The 21,029-nt window shown below is 29.9% G+C and overlaps 1 long non-coding RNA gene across 1 annotated transcript; it reads right to left on the bottom strand.

Moving 5' to 3' along the window:
* Nucleotides 1-19,292: 19,292 nt before the first annotated feature.
* LOC149055676 (uncharacterized) lies at nt 19,293-19,869 on the bottom strand. Its single transcript, XR_016191790.1, has 2 exons — nt 19,515-19,869; nt 19,293-19,438 (listed from the first exon to the last, which is right to left on the bottom strand). It is a non-coding gene; the product is annotated as an uncharacterized LOC149055676 (long non-coding RNA).
* Nucleotides 19,870-21,029: the final 1,160 nt, after the last annotated feature.

Here is a 21,029-nt window from a genome sequence, read left to right as displayed (position 1 = left end):
TTAAAACATCACAAGACAAAAAGTCACTGTAAAAAAAAAAAAAACAATATTATAATCAATTATCGTACCTGATCCTATTGAATGGTTCTGTTTTAAATACACGCATATTATATATAGATATATATACGTATATTGGTATTGTTAAAAACATAATAATATTCAGGTACAATTATTGTTATAAAGGTTCATATATCATAGGAATACAGTTACATCGGCTGCATAATTCAAAAACACCACAATACAACACAATAATTTACATCTGGTGTCATTATCACGGCACAGCTATGAATAATGTTTGCATAGAAATATAGAAAAGATTTTATAACTATGGCGGAATATGGGTCACATCTATTTACTACAATATATAGTTCTATATACTACAGCAGATGGGTATACATTTCTGAATTCTGAGTGGTCCAATGAAATTTTTTCTTTGCTCAAAATGCTCACAAACCATATGACGGAACTATATTATTATATATTATATTATACGTATGCATTTGTGATTTGTACAATAAAAATTCATTATTATGTTATGATATGACTATTGTTGGACTTTTTTAAGTCGTAGGCCGTACGATGATTATGTAAATTTGTATGACTTATGATTTATACGGCTAGTAGTCAATGGTGATAATTCTGTATATATTTGTTTATTTCGCTCGACAAACATTAGAGCTCAATCCATCATCTAATATAAATATTATATAATAATATATCGTTCTATACCTAATTAAAATGATAGCGATTCGATTTTAAATTTTCAGAAGCACAAAATATGTACAATGTAAATTCGGGCGAGATAATTAGATTTATTTTTTATTTTATTTCACATATATAACAAAATGTTGCTATTATTTGATTAAGTATATTAAATATTGAATTTAGAATCGATAAAAATAATTATATAAGTACATGGGTATTGTCGTATTGATAATTTATTTTGGAAACTAAGAGGGTATAGGATCTCTATACTATGAATAATTTGTCAATAAATAATAATCAAATGGTCTCACTAATTTTATAGTATAGAACTATAAACTATAATAGGTATCTACTATTCTATATAAAACATGTTTACAAAATACATATTTTTGTATTGAAAATTAAACTTTTATTAGCTGTTAGCATAATATTTTTAATTCAATTAAATTATTTGAATACCTTACATTTACTTAATTATTTTTAAACATTGTAAACATCCAAATCTTAGTAAAATATTTAGACATTTTTTTAGTCTGATGATAGCAAAGTACACAAATATGTTTTTTTTACATATAGGCAGTTACTAAGTTTTATGTATATATTGTTTACAACTTTACAAGTATTTCATCTCGCAAATTCAAAGATAATATTTAATCAAAGCTTTAGAGCGTATTAATTGTACATATCCACTGGCGCGTAAACCTCTTGGATAGCGTGTTATATGGTGTGTCGATGTAATACTATATGTTCGTTGATACAGAAACCCTTTAATTACTTAGATGTTAGACAATATCAGTCGTAATAATAAAACTTATTGTCAAGAGCTCGTTAAATGGTCGAAATGTATGAAAGCACGAGCTTAACTGACAATTTCCAGGGGAAAACGTTGCCATATGAAACAATGCTATTAATTATGCCTCGTAAAATTAAAATTGAATAAATTCAAACTGACTTTTAATATACCTAATGTAACGGTAGTGGCATTTGAAGTAAGTGTATCAAAATGTTATGTTAAACCATCGAAAAATCACTTAAATATTAAACAACGCGTTGAATGGTTTAATGCAGAAAACTAAACATTTATTATCTTCATCACTTACTAATACCTCTAATACCTCTAAGTAATATTTTTGGCAGGCGAGAACGAACGTTTCTTTAGGATTATGATTTAAGTCTAAAAAATAATTCAAGACTTATCCTTTTCATCAATTTTTGGTAATACTCGAAGACGCCCGAAGCGTAAAATATGATGGTATGTGATCTACAATAATAACAACTAGTAGAGATACACTACCTATATTCTATATAGAAAGTTTCATCAATGGATGGCTTCTTTCATCTATTTAATGAGTTTTTTCCTATCATACTTTTTATTCACCTATCACGTGTTATGCTTATTGTGTAATTTTTTTATAGGTTGGAATGTTTGTATATTACACTCGTCAAAATTAAAAATCAAAAATGTAATAAATACAACTTAACTATCTAAAATAGTATAGTATATAAATTAATATTTCTTACGCTTGTAAAGATAATTAGTAGGTAGTTGATATTTTTTTATTTTTTAAATTTTTTATTAATTGTATAAGGCATCAACTGCATGGTTATTAGCCGGCGTTACATATTTAATTTACATTAATTTCTTAATTTCTACTTATTGCCTATATTTAAAGATTTACGTTTTAATCTAAGTTAGAATATTTAAATCAGTTGATGCAGTTCTGTTGAGTTAACGAAATTGAGGAGTTTTTTGGTCGTTAGTTCATAATTGTTTTATTTAATTGTACAAAAACCATACAATTCGTCTTCGTTGTAAAAATATATTATACGCCTTCGTTGTAAGTAGTCGCTTATTACCTATATATAATCATGAGTCGGAGAAAAATCGCACAGAATTTAATTAATCCATAAAAAATGGTGACGGTGGCGTATGATGCGTGCTCGGGAAAACTGTGCATTTATATGACATCACACATTATTTATGGAGAACAAGCGATCGCGGGAGGACTTGGAAAAATCTCCCTTTTGGAAATCATCATCAACCGAACTTCCTCTGCGGGATGTATAATACAATACGTATTACGTAGTATGTCGTGACACTGTACAAGTCGTGTAAATATATATATTATTATGCATATGTATTATATAAATACTATGCATATGTATTTTATATATATTATGCATGTGTATTGTATATATATAGGTGGTGCCTAACTGGCCGCGGGCGCGTAAAATGTCCAACACTCGTCGCTGTGACCTATCAACACGGCGCGGCAGGGACCGATAGCTTTTTGTGTGGGGTCGAGGCGCACAGTTGTGTGTGCGTGCGTATTTATGTGTAAATGCGCAACAATTAGTGTGTGTATAGAGGGTGGTCGATTACACGGGTAGGTTTTTGTGTGAGCGCTTATATAATAGTAATAATAATAATAATAATAGTAGTAATAGTAATAATACTATACATATACAGATTGTGTGCGTGCGCGTGAGAGTTTGTGTCGGGGATGAGACGCACACTGCTCACTTTGTCATAGTCTTTCCCTCTCACTCTCACTCTCTATCTCTCTCTCTCTCTTTCTCTCTCTCTTGCTAAATTTCTCTTTCCTTTTTTTACGCTTCCATTCCAAGAGGGGTCTTTTACGGACACACACACATACATACACACGCGTGCGCACACGCGCGCTCGAGTTAGGAGGGCTGTTATATTGCCATCGCCTTAGACCCTTTTATTGGTATATATATATACATATATATATATATATATATATATATATATATATATATATATATACATTTTAAGGGCTGAAGGCTTTACTATACTACAACTACTACTACTACTAGTGCTACTATTTCTGTTGCTGCTCCAGTGTAGAATACACTACTATATATTATTATGACGGTAAATTATTTAAACACCAAAAACCGATGGCTACGCGACGATAATAAACCGGAAAAATATTTTCCGACGTTCTCTTTCACCCTCTTTTCGCCACTTCATTTGCTTCGTTCGCCCGTACATATTATTATAGTTTATTCCCTGAGCACTAGTTCACAAACGACACGACAATATATAATTACAATAATCATAATATAGTAATAATAATACATTATACCTACGTGTATTCAAAGTTTATTATTTTGTAACATTTGTATTTACGCCTAGTTATTTATTATATTATATAGTGCACCCGACAACAGTTTATACAAAACACCATCGTAATAATAATTATTAAGTAAATAATTATGAAAATTACTTTTTTTTCTCTCGCACTCTATCTATCTCTTTCGTTTGTGCGCGTGGCCAAAACAAAACAATTTAATGCAATACGTCATCGCATTATTTACCTACCTATAATAATATTATGACTATGTCGAAATTGGTGACTACTACACGACTGTATGGAACTGAGGTACTGAACTACTGAATGAAATGGATGAAGGAAGAGTTAATGATCAATAAGTAAATAACTAATTCAACAAATCAACAAATATTTTTTCCAACTTTTGTTCGGTTTAAACTCAGTTTATTACAATTTTCAAGACACTGAGGAAGTTCTATAATAGTCAAAAGCGCAAACTTTTATTCAATTGCATATAGATAACAATCCAGTTGTGTACTTGCGTGTGACATGTCGAGTACATAAATGTCAACAAAAATGGAAGTATCGAAGTAAAATGTTTTATCGTGTTGAATATTTTTTACTTTTTAAGTTCTCGAGCCTGAAAGTATACGTAAAAAGTATCATAATCATGTAATTATCTGTAGGTACAATACCTATATTTTAAAAGATATTATATTCCGATATTATTTTCAACCTTATTATATTTTGGTGAATAGTGTTATTAGTACACACATACCTACTCCAACAAAGTTCAGCAAACATCTCAATATCGCAATATAATATGCTAATTGAGGAATTGGAGGATTTTAAATGAGACTTAATATCGTATACTATTAGGTATCTACTAAAAGCTATATAATATATGATCGCCGTAATGGCATGATGACTTATCGAAATTCCAAAAAAATAATGTTAAGCCTCCGCACGATTTAATTATTTTGTATTAAATTAGGCAACTAACTGTTTAAACATTGTTTAAATACAAAATACCTAAACAAAGAAATAATATATATATTATTTATTAGTTGTCTGGCTGGTCTTGAAGATTTATTTAAATACATACTACGTATATACTATGCTTATAACATTATGTTCTATTATTTGTATAATTTATAAGCATTTAGACTAGCAATTAAACCATAATATTTAAAACAATTCTTATATATATCATTCCCATCATATAATAGCTCTTCAACGATTCGTTCTGTATGAATTATGTATACATAAGCCCTCGGGAACTTGAGCACATTTTTAATTACGTTAGTGAGCTATATACATTTTAATTACGTAATGCGCAACACATTATATACCTACTGAACTTGAAAAAAAAAACAATTTCATAATGAAATAATAAAATACGCAATGTTTTCGTGTATTTATATTTACATGTCTAACCGTTTATTTATGTTCGCTATATTGATACATTTTATTATTATATCATATATTTTATACCTACCAAAAATAATTTATTGTTACTACTTTACATTTTTGATTTACTTTTAAATGGTTAATACGTGACATTTTAATCATATAAAATACAAATAAAGACATTTTATATTGATAATATGTAATGCGCAATAGATACGCGCATATGACTTACACAAATCTCCATAGCAATTATAAGTACTTAAGATATTTACACTGCATTTGCACAATAGTAAAACGTCACGCGTTAGGTACACTGCAAAACATTTTTAAGCACATTTCACGCCGTGACAAAAAGAGAAAGGAAGTGAAAAAAATGCGACAGTAAAAATTAGTAATTTTAGTATCAACCGTGCAAGGCGCAGGCGCACAATATATTAAATCCTCGGTCTTACACTATTAAATTGTGCACGGAGAAATTTTAACTATAAGATTGTTCAATTGCTATATAATTATTGGCTTGCGATATATAGGAAGTACATAAATCTATAATATTGAGTATAACTTTGGCGTTCCTAAACACCGTGTAAGTATAGGTATAACCTACATATTGTAATGGTTGATTTATTTTCTCTGTATACATCACGCGCGACGTCATCACACGATTCGCGGAGAAATTCAAACAGCGTCGGCGGCGTTGGATTTTATTATTACTACTAATATACTCGACGGGATCGCGGTTTAATTTTCATTTAGTCTCGACCAATAATATTAATTTGCAGAACGAGACGGAAAAATAAAACGTGTTCCGATATAGCGGTTAATCAAAGCCCTGCAGAGAAAAACTACTTATGATTTTTGAAATGATCGTAGCGTGGGCATTATATTACATTATTACGGGTAGATATTATTATGTGTGTGTGTGTGTGGACTGTTATAATATAGATAGACGGCAGCTGATATTATATTATACAGTCGAAAAATACATCCGGTCGAGTAACCACACCACGCACGAGGGTTTTATATCAACGCCACCGTCTCACTTCAGTCGATTGTTAGGGATGAGTCGATCCACCCTCTTGCATATCACACACACACACACACACACATAATAATAATCCTTCACTCATTCATTGCACTCTGGTGCATTCGCGTTTTACCGGCGGGATGGCGGGAGAGGGGGAACACATGTTGTCACTAATTACAAATTTTATTCATTCGTTTTGGTGTTGTTATTCGGTGTCGTTCTTGTGTTTTTAATGTTTACACATCATACATGATATAGATATGTATAAACATAATATTATACATTATAATAATAATGTACAATAAACATACTATGCCTATAATATACTAAAAACCATAAGTGGAGAACAATATAATATGTTTTAGTATATTATTATTAAAACATTTACAGCGTACGTATGATAATATCATATTGTATTAAAACTATATTAGGTATGAAGGTGTGATAAATATATTAATATGATACTTGAAAATTCCATTTGAATTTCTTCATGTCGGTATTTGTATACATATTTGCTTTGAAAACCTTTATATACCGTAAATAAACCATCAAAGCGCGTTGATTAAATATAATTGCTAAGAAACATGTAAAATGTGCGTGTTAAGTATAAAATAAAAACTTAGCAAGATTGCGCAGTGTGCGGTTTGTGTAAACATTTACGGTTTGAGTACTCGGTTATTTTCGTTTTCTTTGAAGTATCTTTCAAACGTTAATGCGTCGAAATTTTGCACATCATAATACACCACAACTATAATATAGTATAATATCACAATAGTGCGATGGTGTTTCACACGTCGCGTAAAAAAATATGATTCATCCAGAACGTGCAGTAATATTAAATCGTCACTTAAAACTGTTGATTTCTTCACCTGCTGCGTTTTCGAATACATTCGCGCGTTATCATGTACAGATTAATGTTTATTAAATATTATTTAATATTATATTTTTTTTATATGACTAGCACGTAGCGCGCATAACTGCAGTACGTCAGTGTAATATATTAAAATTGTTACAATATTTACATACGATCGATTGAAAAAGAATAAAAAGACAGCTACCTTTTTTTTTCCGCTCAAAAACCAGGAACAGGTGGGAACTATTCATCACAATATTGCCAACAAGAAGACCTATATATTATATAGATAAGTTATTTTTAATATCGTGAGTAATTAAATACATATAGATACGATTTTCTTACATTCAATAAACGTGGTCTTGTTTGACAAATATTACAGTGTTGTCGTACATTTAGTATTACCCATTCCTATTTTCGATCTTATTTTTTCTTTTATTTATTCGTTTGAAATAAATGGTTCGACATCTTGAGTTATTATTATTAGTCTACACTCTACAGTGTAATAGTTGTAACACAGAAAAGGAAAGGTTCAGAACAAACAAAATGAATTATTTGCAGATGTTTTGGTCGTATTTTGTGTTATATGATATCATCATGAGCATATACCTACCAAACGCTTCGGAGTCAGTTCGCCACTGGTTTTCCAAGATAAAGCAGTAGTGTAACGTATAATAATATATAAATATTCTAACCAACATTGTTCTAAAGCGTAATATTACAACGTTTTATAACCACAACGGCACACGCGCAGCGGTATTATAATTTATAATAGCAATATATGCATATCGTATCAAGGTCAAAGCGACGACTTGCAGCACAAGCACATCAGCAATATTGTGGATTTTAGTGTCATTACTAAAGTACAATGAAATTTTATGCATCCATTGAAGAATACTATTATAGGTAGGTACGTGTATTGGTTTATATGACTCGCACGTAGGCCACTGTAGAACTGCAGCACGTCAGCTAGCGTATCAAAATCGTTACATTATTTACATATTATTATGTACCTGAACTGTGTGCGTATGAGTATATCCATTGTCGAATGCGACCAAGTGACTCGAACATATTAATTGTTGAAGAAATACATGGAATACATGCCCCCCTTTTTGAGACATATAGAAGATTTTTATCGGTAAAATTAATTAATGCCGCGATGTAATTAAATGCATTCGTTTTTTTTCGATTCAATAAATAATTCATCGTTGTTATTTAAAAAAAACATTAAAATGTCATTGTAGCAGCTATTCCTATTTCTATTTTTATGCGATTTTTTTTTTCGATTTAAATATTAACTATAAAGTACATTATTACATGTAATATTTTATATTTTTTATAATTATGAACCCAGACTTCAGAGTAGACAGTGATGGCCCACTGTTCGTTACTGCGAGTTTTCAAAGACATACCTTTATGATGGTCTGATGAGTGTAATGTATAATATTATATAAATATCTTAAATAACACTGTTTTTAAGTATACGACGGTTATATCCGCAACGGCACACGCTTCGCGGTATTATAATAATATTATTTATATAAAAGTCAAAGTGACTCGCGTTACACAAGCAGCAGAAATATTTTTCCTTTAGTATCGCTGGTAAATTATAATGAAATTTTATATGCACCCATTGACCTACAAACTGGACAAAACTAATTAACGTGCTCTAATTTAAACCATACTGACAGTGAATATTATAATATACAGAGTGTATACATTTATCAGCGTATATATTTATAATGGGAATTATTATTTTTTTTTTAATTGTAGTACTTGAATATATATATATATATATATATAATATTTCATAATAAACATAATTTATAAGTCACGCAACAATTATACGTGTAGAAAAATGTGCAATTCATGCAAAAATTCAATTCTGAAATACATTAATTTCCTCTATAAAGCATTTTCTACGGTTTTACCTTGTTATACCTAGCTGCAGATATTTTTATGTATATCCGCGCTTGCAGTTATTTTTTATTCCATTTTAATTTTTGTGATCCTAATCTAAAACCGGAAATATAGGTAGTACTTGACCGATTACGATCGAAGTAATGTATTCATATCTATAATATAATATAATGTGAAACTCTCATAATAATGTTACCTACCTATATTATATTATGCTGCATCAGCAATGTGATCTCACAAGACTCACGTTCACATCCATAATAATATTATATAATATACATTTTGACAACTATACAATGCCAACAAATATCGAGCAGTATTATTGTACTTGCTTGAACGTATTCGTGAAAATCGATTTTTGCGATAAACATTTGTTGGAAAATTATGCACTGCACCTCACGCAATAGATACTTTTCTATACACATTTTTTTTTTTATATACCACGCCAGCAAAAACCTTTACATAAGAGATTAGACATATATCTTATATAGGAAAAAACAAAATAATAACATAAGAATGATGACATTCGTCTTCGGCTGTAATCATAACGTATACATTATCATTCTAAGCGTTTATCATTGGTATTACACATTAATATATTATAATATATATTACTGTTGCATCTGTTTCCACTGCAGTTGGCACAATCCTGATGCAGTTGTCGTGAACTGCGTGATCATATTTGTTTTGTATAGATCCTTGACGTATAAATTTCAATATTAAATCCAATATGCGATAATAATAGCAAACGAATAGTTTACCAATAAGTTTACGACTAAAATAATAATATTCTCAAATTTTGATGCGTCTGATCGTTTTTTCGTCAGAGAGTGCAAATACCGCAACACAGCAATATCGACATAATAATATTATATACGTACCTTTACCATCCTACCAACCTAAATGGGTAACATAGTTGAAACGAAACGACACTGCGAACGGTGATAAAATACGATTTGGTTCAAAAACCGACCTTGGCGATATAATATTATGCCTGTTATGCGAACACGAAATATCATGTCCGGGGATTCAATGTTATTGTACCTACTTTAAAAAACCGCTTTTTTTTCTACACACAGTCGCAAAACCGACCGACCGACCGCACACCGACAAAATATTATAGTTGCTCGCGTGTAGGCCCCAATATATATATACGATTCGTGCATGAGAATATTAATAATAATTATTGCCTTATAAAATGAAACAAATATACGAGAGGTGAACAAACAGTTTATTTCATTTGTATCACTGCCGCAGACGATAGGTCGTCGTCGTCGTCGTCTTCATCGTTGTAATAGCGTAGCTGATCTGCAGGATCGTGCAGGATATCCCGTGAAAAACGTGTCGATTATATTTCTGTCGGCTTACGAATTGTGCTCGAGATCCGTTTGTTGCGCAATCGTAATAAAGTATCCTCGGTTTTCTAAACTCGAATCGAACACAATAGGTCTTTGTCCTATATGTACGTTATAATATAGGTATAACATGGGTATTCGAGTAGGGATAGGAGTTGTAGTAGGCGGAGGAGGTGGTAGTGGCGGTGGCGATGATGTTGGCGATGGTGGAGGAGGTTTTGTTCGTTTGCGACCGGACGTCTAAATATTTTTGGCCCTTTTTCTTCATCTCCGTCCTTATTCGTTTGCCGCTCACGAAATCCCTGTATTATGTAATATATTACAATAAACGAATACACGAGCGTAGCACCGCAAACAATTCCAAGTTATATCGTATTGTCATACGTACCTACGTCGTATACCTATAATACGTATATGTATGTTTATATAGATAATATAATATTGTGGGTGCATACGCATATATCCCATATTATGTATCATTTGCTTGCCCACCACTGAAATGTTTTTGATTTTCAATACGGAACAATAAACACGTCTCAGTCGTCTACGGCTCTTTATTATATTATACACCGTGTCGATTAAAATATGTAGGTATTATATTTATATATAATATCAGCTGTACAATACACATGCTATTATTATAAGGATGCTCTGCTCCGATCGCATCTCGGGGTCAAGTCCACCGAAACTATCGATTCGAATATAACAGATTTTAAATTAAATTGTCGTATTTTTTATTTATTTATTTTTTTTTTGTATTGTGTAAGGCTCAAATCTCCTTATCGATGTTTGAATTGGGTGGGTATATGCTGAAAGATGTTCCACTTCTATTTTTCTTCTTTTTATATTTTGATGCCTCTCCTATAATAATTATTATCGTAAACAAACCGTTATGTTTCTTTTTACAAAATATTTTTCAATTAAAATCAATTTTTGTAGTTTTTATTTCGCAAAATTGTATTAAATAAGATATTCAAACTTTTAAAAAACGTATTATTGTAGTGATGATACTACTACATAATATAATTTTAAACAATATTAATTAATAAGTACAAATAATTTCTTGTTGTTACTGGTATACTCATATAATATGTGATATTTTATTGTAATTATTTGTTTAAGTATTAATGGTTGGTGGAAGTTGAAGGAGAAGGGAGTCGACTTGTGAGACCTAAGTTAAGTTAAAACATTTTTAAGGATGACGCTATAATTTTTTTTTATTTCAAAAGTCCTGTTATTTTTTTCCAATTTGACCACGTATAATTTAAGGCATGCATTTAATCCGAGAATGTCATTGAGAAAAATTTAGTAATTGTCTTTGGAATCTAATTAAATTTTATGTGCACAGGCGTAAGTGGTGATATAGACAGTGTAACGACAATTAAATATCACTAAAATTATTAGGTGTATTGTACTATTGTATTATTAATAATTATTTAATATAGGTCTAAGAGTTATGAGTTATGACTTATGACCATCTATATACGCTCGAGATAAGATATTTTATGAATCATTTATTGAATTTTTTTAAATTTGTACATTGTTATATCGTTTATTGATGGCCTAATGTGTTTTAAAGAAAAACATAACATTTGGCGTGTACATACACATTTTGATCATCGCGGCGATAAGGGACTACCTACAATACTTTATTTGGGTGGGACAAGTGAACGGATGTATAAGAGGCGTGTGCGTTAATATTATCGTAATAAATCTGAAAGCGATTATCATCGAGTACGAAAAACTCCAATCTGTTCCGCTAGGGATCATGGCGTATTATAACGATTAACGATATAACACAACATTAATTTATCGTTTAATGTTTGGATTGTAAGCGCATTAAGCGTTATAGGTACACGATGATCTTAAATTATCAATAATAATATACAGAAATATCGAAGAAATGGTAAACTAACAAGACGATTTTAGCAATAATTTATCGAAACTATCGTTAACAAAAATTGCTTTACTCAATCATTATACACGATTACGTGACAATCATTGATGGCGATGCAATATTACAGAACAACACACAAACAATACCATTTACTGCTTTGTAGAGGGCACAACAGTCAGGCTGGTAAGTACCTAATCACTAATTCCTATAATCATAATATTATGTACCCAATGTATCCATATTACAGCCTAAATTCAAATAATTTAATAATAACAATTCGGTATTTAAATCAACAGAACTAGGTTAAAACGGATTCGCAACGGTATTGAAAAAAAAGAGGGTATTACGAACGATTCGAACTAAACTGTTATACGGTTCGAAACGAATTAAGTCAATAATACATAAATACACAATACGATATTATTATTATATATTCTCGATTAGAGATTGCCTCGGCACATCCGTTTACCCGCGACGACTGCAGTTTAGAGCAAAATATAAATCCAAAATTTACGATGCAGAAAGACATAGAGATTTTAGAGTGTAATAGATTATATAATTAATATAATATAATATTTAGCCATATAGAGTAATAATATTTATAGATTATTACGTACACGACATTATTTTATTTTTATGTTCCTCGATCGTTTGTTTTTTCATTTCGTATTTTTTACGTGTGACAATACAGGTAATAGGTAAGTACCTTATAATATTTAATTTATTTATCTATAAAACAATATGATAAATTATTCACTCTCAAATGACAAACGCCAATAGCGACTTTGTTGCTGAACATATCATAATATGACGAACCACAAACATGACTTTTCAACGTACAAAAATAAAAATAACAAGCGTAAAATACAAAACTTATAAATACTTAACTAACAGTAAAATAATAATATTGTATCACCATTCACCGATGACTTTCATATACATAAAATAATATTATAATTTGATGGAAAACGTATAAACAGGTTTATTGTTAATCAATGAGTATTTTTACGATTTCAGAAAAATGCGGTTGAAAATTGCGTTAAATATTTAAGCGCGTGCATTGTTCTAAGACCTTGTGGCGTTTATTATATATATGTGTGTGTGTGTGTATAATATTGAGCGAAACGTATACCCGAGTTCTCAAAATATTTTCAACGAACACTTTTCGTAGTATATTGTAATTTGTAGCATGAGCAGACATTCTTAACATTGAAATGGTTTAAATATTTATAAAACGTTGTGTATAATACATATACACCATACACAGAATGATCTACCAAGTACACTCGACCTATTTTTTCTTAAATGATACAGTTATTGAAAATCTGATTTTTGGAATTTTTAGACGATATGATGAAATTTCTGAGTTTCTTTGTACTATACTTAAAGAGTGTTCTGTAGAAATACAAACTTTTGTTTTTCAAATGAGAAATCCTTTTCCCCTTTTCTTCAGTAAATTATTTAGTGGATAATTATCTTGAAATTATTGTTGACTTATCTAAATTCAAATTCCAATGAATAGTTTTTGAGTTATTTGACTTTGGGTACGAAGGATAATAGGTCCATCGTCCATAATATTATAGGTTTGTAAGATATGGGAAAGGTATGGCGTTTTAAAAAATTTTGCAAATAATATTTTATATTATTATTTTTAGCGCAAACATTGTAGAAAAATTTATCGTTCAAATATTATATTAGGTAAATCAGAATTTTCAAAAAAAAAATATCTTCAGTAAAATATAATTTCCTGAAAAAATTGAGTTTGTATTTTCATCACACAGGACGCTCCTTAAGTATAGTATAAAAAAATCTCAAGAATTCAAATATAGTTTAAATGGTTATTTAATATTATAATATTATAACTATTCCGAAAATATAAATTTATATAAGTTCATTGTTTAAGGAAAAAGTGGAGGGGGAGGTCAGCCATGCTCAGTGAATCACTTTGTATATGCCAACGTGTTCGCTAAACATCACTGAAGACGACGAACCGTCTCCGTCCGTCGCTCGGTGCAGCAACCAGCAGCAGTCATAATGTTGCGTGTAGGTATATATTTTTACTATTATACCTACATAATATTATCATTGTGCGCGGCGAAAACTAAAAAATACGAATAATAATGAAATGTCTTTGTTGGACGCGTTTTTAGTAGGTAGGGGACACGAATATAACGGTCGATCCGTTCAATGATATCTGCTGCAGCTTGTATTTGTATATTATATACATATAGGACACAGGTATACGCACATAGGTGAGACCAGGTGTTTTTCTGTACCTATACATAATAATATTATGTTATACCATGTCCGTACTCTGTTGTAATATACCACTTTACCATTGTTGTTATATATATATTATAACATTATTATATACGTCGTACCCATGCACGTATGTATATATAATGATTATAATATGTAGGTAAATATTTTTATACAGCCGAGTTTTGTCATCAGTCCGAGGAAACGGCGCGAGCATTACAATGTTAAAAATCATTATTATCATAAAGAATTCGCATTTCGCCCATTTCGGTTGGTTTTCTGTTTTTTTACTCAAATTACTTGTCGAAAAAAATCTTAAAGGTCAATAAGAAGCGTATATAATAATATCGTTTTACACTTTTACCGGCCAGACGTGTACTGTACAACAGTCGCCGTGCGCATATAATATGCGTCTGCAGTTTTCGCTTATACGGGTAGATAGGTATAATAGTAATAATGGGTAATATTAATATTATTATTTTTATTATTAGGTCGTCACTAATGGTTTGTACATAATACGTCATATTCGCGTTGCGTAATATCACCGATGTATACACCGAAACATTCGTGTTCATAATATTTTGTGTTCGAAACCAATTAAAATAATACAAGTTTAACGAATGCGTTAAATAATTTAATACTATTGTCATTTATGAAGAGCTGATGTTCGATGGTAATAATATTGTTTACGGTCGGTTTACAGTGTACGGTGGTTATAACGATAATAACGAACCGTAAACTGCACGGTGTACAATACGTCGTAAGGCGGTGATGAGTTTTTTTTTCCAGATAAAAAATTTGTTTGAGGATTTTATTTACCTGTGCAGCGTGTATAGGTACCTGTCTCATAAGTACGCCAACGTGTCACTGATGATGAATCATAAAGATATTTTAAAAAGAATATTATTTTGGTATACTGAGACATGCGAAACGCTGCATGATTTTTATAGAATATCGTTCGATGCTAATCGGTAATGTTTTTTTGAAACCTTAAGTAATTCAACATGCCATCAGTTATCAGCTACTTCCGTTGCAATTTGCAGCACGGCGGGTTTTGGTCGATGCAACAAATACCGTAATATTATTTTCCGACGTTTACACGCGCGCATTACAAATAAATATTATATAATAATATACAGTCGTAGCTGCTCTTCTATAATTGTAATATCATAATAAACTCGTATGCATCTCCTTCATACTAGATATATATGTACGCCTTGGTGAAATCTGTCGAGCAGTAGTGCCCTCGCAATAAATTAAAGCGGTTAAAGTGAAATATTGATCCAATAAGGGGTGGAAATCACGAGGGAGCCATTTTGAACGTTAGACGGCGTTGGTTAAACATTTCGTCAAAATCCGTTTTACACTCCACAGATGCACAAATAAAATAGTTTTCCTCTAGTGGATTATGAACTCGTTACTGTTTATAATGTAAGAACCTAAGTGTTAAGTTTCTTACCGATGATATAATTTTATACGTGCAAGGAGACACAGAATATTGTGTTTGTATTTCCGCTTGGCTCGAATAATATAGGTATGTAAGAAAGATCGATCAAATCAACTACCGCCATCATAATATTACCTTTGACGTAACAATCTTACAATGGCAATAAAGAATACCCAAACATATAAAGCATTTAAATTTCATGTATTACCAAGTGTCATCAAGGGACATACAAAAAAAAATGTATTTTATCATACCTACTTCGTTAAACTGAATATTTCGTTAAATGGAAATTCGTAGTATGGAAGTTTCACTGTGACCAATTATATATAATTTTTAAACGTTATTACATCATATTATTACTCCATTAACAGTCATAAATATTTCATATTGGAAAAAAAAAATGAAAAATTACGTACAACTACTGACATTTACACGTATAATTAGGTGTATACACTTAACATTTTAAGTATTTTATCAAAATCAGATATTTAAACAAAATTATGATTTGAATTTGAAACTTTTACATTTTTTACATAAAACGATGAACAATTATTTTCAAAACATTTAGAACTTAGATTCATTTTAAGATCATATAGTCTATCTATAACACGAAACTATCCACAACGTTCTCATTTCAAACACACACGGAACAGACTCAAAGATCAATGACAATAAATAATTATTAATACTATAATCTAGTAATATATTAATAAGTAAATATTAATAAAATAATGATTGAAATATTTTTTGCTAAAATTATACTTCAGTGTAACTCCACGCATATTTTTCGTTAGAGCGGTTAGAAAGATAGGTATCCACTTTTTTATTGAATTTTTCACCATTAAATGACCTTATACACTTGTATTATTTAAATTATATTATTTAACATAACAAATTACAAAACAATGTATGTACACGTTTTTTTTTTTTTATAAAAACTTTATTTTTTTTATCGACAATAAGTAAATAACATCAAAATAATTTAATGTTCCTTGAGGCCTGTTGCATTTTCATGTCTCAAAGTCCACAAATAACATGTTTTATCCATGCTCGTCAAATCAAACACATATCAAAAACATAAATGTATAGGTATGTATAATATTTCATAAAACAAAATGAGAAATTATGATCAAACATAATGTATTTACTTATTTTGAAGTAATATTTCATTATTTTTAAGGTTTTAATAATTCGAAATAATTTATGGTTGAGAGTTGAAAAATTAAAAATCATTAATGAACAGGTCAAATAACTAACGAGAGAGCGTTAATATATTATAATAATTGTTAATAATATTGTATTATGTTAATATGTGACCATTGATGAAGGACGTGTGAAGTTAAATTAAAAATTGTAGAGCGAAAATCTCTATATTCAAAATATTATTTCCCATTTAATGTAAAAAAGATTAGGTAATAATGGTTACGAAAACCTGTACAATGTAGCTATGTAAATTTTAAATATACCTACATACTTAAATTATTATTAATATAACTTACTAAAAATAATATTGGTATACGCACAACAGTTAGATAATAATATAACGCCGTCCATCATCGCCGATGAACTCAAAAAGACAACAACTATCAAAAAGTTAAGGTAGTAATTTCTATTTCGGGAATTTCATGTCCATCATACTCCAATCGTAAGAGATGAAGGAAGTTGGATCACAGTTCCAGGCTATGACTTTTGACAAATTTTCATCATCATCATCATCATCGACAATCTGTATATGTGATATATCACGTTTAAAATATTTTCCATTCAGCTTAGTATATTAATAAAATTTGATATTTCATATTTGAATTCAAATTATCTAATAAAATATACTTAGGTATTGTTTTATGGAAAAAAAGCACATAATTATGTTCAAGTTGTTTAAATGTCATGACATAAAAATATATACATGCTGAAGATGAATACTCAAGATGTGTCATCTGCAAATTACAATTTACTATCATCGTATTCCCAGCGAGATATCTAATTTAGTAATTTGAAAAGAGTGATATAGTGTGCATAAGAATAATTAGCTCACTGTCTAATATTGATTATAAAATGTTTTTTCCATATATTTTTTTTCCATTTGAACAATTATAAGTGTTATCCTACATTATATTTTGTATAAGTTTAAAAATTGGAAATTTACAAACAACAATATTAAATTATAACTATTTATTCATGTTTAAATTATTTAATCTTTATTCAGAAAAGCGTATAGGTACCTATAAATGTAAAGAACATGAAAATCGCTTATCAGAGATGGTTTCTTCTGGGGCCGAAATCAATTTTCACCCAACCTACACCCATCCCACCAGTTATTATTATCATTCATTTCAATTGTTATTGGCGTTTTAACATGTTAATAATGATGACGTATAGGTTCTAGAATGGGTTTGTTTTTTTTTTTGAAAATAAAAACAATTTTAGATGCATATTTTGGTAATTTAAACTGTGTATCATTGCATTATTAGGATTTTCTGTGCCACATTAAGCCCTGAACAATATTGTAATTAAGTAATTTTCTACTTGCTTAAGACTGCAATCTTAGTATCTTTCTAATTTTTTTTAACACTTTAGCAGGGTTAAAAAATAAATCAAAACCATAAACTATAATGAAAAATAAATTGAACGACGAGGTGTGTCTATCATAATCTATAATATAAGTAAGTTGTAGGTACATATTTCATGTTCTACATGCTCATAGCTGCACTTTGCCATTGCTGCACGATTTTTTCTCAAGACTATTTCTTCGGTAGATAATCCACTCGCCGTTGGTGATATAATCTCAAAATTTTGATCCACCATCCTACTAAAGTTAGGATTTTCTAACTGTTTGAGAGTTACTGATCCTTATTTCTCGGAATATGAATGTGCTTTGAATAAGTTCAGAATGATTTTTATTATTATAGTAAAAGAAAAATAATATAATTAGCAGGTTTAATAAAGTGTCTTTCACTTTCAAAGATATATTTTCTTATGCCATATATATATATATATATATATATATATATAATTTGTGTGTAATTTTCATATACATGCAATGTTATAAAATACCATAAAGTATTAGGAAGTAAAACTGCGCTGGATAATCTTATGCAAGGTATTTTTACAGACATAGATATTTATAACTAAAAAGGAAGATTTTTGGAGGTATATTTCATGGAAAGCGTATTTTCAATTATTGCTATTTAAATTTTGTATTATAATAATTTTTAGTGCGCATTAAGTTCAGAATAGTGAAAATAATGAAAGATAACTTATAATGTCTAATTGTATACTTCACTAGAACTACGACTCTAAAATTTAGACGGGTACTTGCTTCAGCATGTTGTGTACCACATTGGTGTATTAGATAGCGGTTCTGTTACCGTATACTCGTCCTTTATGACATTGTGGTCTTCAGAAAGTGATATGATCTCCGTTTACCCGGTCAGATTTTCACTTTTAATTTTCATCTGTGTGCCACCGTGATGTGGACTTTCTAAAAGCTACAATAATAAATTAATACTTAGCACTTCAGTGATTTTCCAAATATTAGACTATAATATGTAGATGAGTACTTACTTTATTGGTAGTGTACCACAAGTTTGTACTTAGTAAATACTCATATTTTATGGCAATGTGGTCTTCAGAAAGTGATTTGATCTCGGTGTACCCAATCAGATTTTCCCTATTCCTTATCATCTCTATACCCCCCTGATGTGGACTTTCTATAAGCTATAGAAATAAATCAATACTTAGTACGTCAGTGATTGTCCAATTATTAGACTACTAGCTGATCCCCGTGCACTTCATTGAACATTAAAAATATCAACTTTATACGACTCAAAATTTGTGTTTAATTCGTTATTTAATACCCAGCCATGTTCAAAACTTCCCTTGACGAACTTCCGAGAGTTAATCGCCATTAAATATGTTTAACACATTCATATAAAATACAGGACTTAAACTATATTCAATCATAATATTTTCTCGCATTTTTTGCTTAGTAAAGGTGAAAGAATTTTTAAAATTGGTACCTATTAACAAATTACTAATTTCTTATTTAAACTACCGATCGATCTTTTTTTGGGAATCATAACTGCATATAGAAATGGTAGTTAATAAAAATGTTAATAAAACAATAGTCATAATCATATTCGTTTAAAACAAAAATTAATTTTATTAATTTTTGTGGCATACTTTGGAGAAAACCTCTAAACGTGAAATTTCTCCCCGTATATATTTATTTTTTTGATTAAGTCAGTACGTTGTGTTGTATGGCTGTTTCGGTATGTACATCTTTCAAAACTTTCACGAAAAATGGAAATTTGGATGATGACGATAAAAACCACTATTGAATCTTGAATTAAATGAGTCACATGTATTAGTAGTATCATTAGAAGACCACAATTTTGGAGGAAATAATGAAAACGAAAAAATATAATTTTCATATAAATAGTCGCAATATTGTTGGACTTAATCGTCAGATGGCATATAATTTTCTAACGAATCAAATACAGAGAAATCTTCAATATTTCAAAGTGAATATGATCATTTTTAGTTTTTTGAGCTTTTCAACTTCAAAATCGTGAATTTAAGTAATATTGCCATATTTTTTAAAGGTAAAAATGTCTATGTAGGAGATTACAGTATCTTTGATTTTCAGGTAAACATTTTAAAAGGTTATTAGTGTAAGAGCTTACATTTAATAATGATTCGAGTAAAAATATTATTCATGTAGGAGTTTACATTTGGCCGACTATCCGAGTCCTTGGATGAAATGACACTTGCTGTATCCTTTGAAGTTTTACCATGATACCGACTGTCTAAACAAACAAAAATAATAAATTAATTACGTAGTATGTCAGAGATCGTCCAATTATTAGACTTTATTCATGTACTACTTCATAAAGATCGTTAGTTGTAGATAGTTATTATGCGTCTATACATTGAAATTGTAAGTAGGTATAATACATCGTATTTATTGGTTTTATAATAACGTACATAAATAAGTACGTGACAAGTTTTCTATCGATACGTATTACGTATATTATAATCGTTCGTGGTGATGTGGCGGATGGATATTTATTATAATAT

This window comes from Diuraphis noxia, unplaced genomic scaffold (genome assembly GCF_037042655.1).
Source record: "Diuraphis noxia isolate RWA-SAM2 unplaced genomic scaffold, SU_Dnox_SAM2 contig0004, whole genome shotgun sequence".
Classification (NCBI taxonomy): domain Eukaryota; kingdom Metazoa; phylum Arthropoda; class Insecta; order Hemiptera; family Aphididae; genus Diuraphis; species Diuraphis noxia.
The sequence above is the reverse complement of the archived record's forward strand: the minus strand, read 5'-3'. Positions and strand labels throughout refer to the sequence as shown.